Source organism: Amblyomma americanum, chromosome 8 (assembly GCF_052857255.1).
Source record: "Amblyomma americanum isolate KBUSLIRL-KWMA chromosome 8, ASM5285725v1, whole genome shotgun sequence".
NCBI classification, from domain to species: domain Eukaryota; kingdom Metazoa; phylum Arthropoda; class Arachnida; order Ixodida; family Ixodidae; genus Amblyomma; species Amblyomma americanum.
Genome location: NC_135504.1, coordinates 54,302,050 through 54,303,519, shown reverse-complemented (window position 1 = coordinate 54,303,519; position 1,470 = coordinate 54,302,050). Strand labels below are relative to the sequence as shown.

General features: G+C 48.2%; 1 non-coding gene across 1 annotated transcript; it reads left to right on the top strand.

Annotated features, from left to right (window-relative positions):
• Positions 1-835: 835 nt before the first annotated feature.
• TRNAC-GCA (transfer RNA cysteine (anticodon GCA)) lies at positions 836-907 on the top strand. The gene has a single exon. It is a non-coding gene; the product is annotated as a tRNA-Cys (tRNA).
• The last annotated feature ends 563 nt before the right edge of the window (positions 908-1,470 follow it).

Genomic DNA, 1,470 nt, shown 5'->3' with positions numbered 1-1,470 from the left:
TCTCGCGAAGCATTTTAGCCAAGCGCGCACAGATGGCGTGAGCTGTCCATTTCGCGAAATTTATCACGCACACGGTGCAGGTGCACAAGGAGGGGCACAGGCATCCGCTTTCCTGCGTGAGCGTTGTTGCAGTATCGCACGGCCATAGCCACACCATACTGTATGTAGTACGAGGGGCGTTGTTAACAAAAAGTTGTTCAGCGTTTCGAACACGGATGAAAAGAATGTCTATGCATGAGCGATTGATTTTGTCGAAGTCTTTCTCAGAAATCACCGCCACCGCCGGTACGCATTTTACTCAGCTCAGCAGTTCGCCCGTCGCTGTACAATTTCTGAGGACCCGGAGTGCAATGACCTATGTAGACACGCATTCCACCACCTTCGGAACGCTCCGCTGCAGTTTTTCCGGTGGAGGACAACGGCTTTATGCTGTGAGCTGCATTTAAAACGGCGTTATTTCTACGAGTCACAACTACTTGCTGGGCACGAGGGCAGCCGTTAGTGGCGTATTTTGACGCCCAAGCAATAGGCTGATGTTTATCGAAATGAGTTGCGAACTTCAGTAGGCACCCTAAATAGTGACGACAGTCTGTGACGCTGTCCTTCGCCGCAGCGAGTAGCGCCGTGGAACGGCAGGCACAAACGTGGCAATAAAAATGTCAAGGCACGCTGCATTCCGGCCTCTCGCCTTACAGCCTTTGTGATGGTGTGCAGGACAAGGTACCTTTCTCTGCCTTTCAAGTAAATAAACCTTTCTCTCTTTTTCTCCTAATGACGAACGCACTACCACCTGCTTCACTTATGAGTAAGGCATTAAGCGCACGGAAGGACGAGCGGGGATATAGCTCAGTGGTAGAGCATTCGACTGCAGATCGAGAGGTCCCCGGTTCAAACCCGGGTGTCCCCTCTTTTTTCGTTTTTTTTTCTCACGAACCCACCATCGACTTCACCTACAAGTAAGGCACGAAGTGCACGAGAATCTAAGTGGGGACATTGCTCCGGCGTGAAATTTAAAATGTGGCTTCACACACAAAAAAGAAAAACTATTAAGAGCGAAGCTTTACTCATCACGTTGCTCGCTTTCTTAGGTTCTGCTTCGGTGTGAAATTTTGTCCGAGGAATTCAAGATGGCGGCCCCCACAGTAAATCGATATAGCAACCCAAATGATGACTGATTGGTGACGTCACTGATATATCCAATTGATAATTGATTGGTGACGCCACTCATAAATCTAAGATGTCGGCCAATGATGGTAATTAATTGATGACGCTCGTGACCAATGTCTTCCAGACGGTGGCGGCATCTTGTTTTTTTTTGTTTTTAATCGTCGCCTATGCGACACATCTGAAACCATCGAGCACTGCTTTATAGGCTGCAAAGGCGCGAAATTATTTTGGGACATTCTACAAAGGACACTGGAGAAAGACTTTGTTTTCAATTCTCACTGCGTGCGTTACCTAATGGCCACC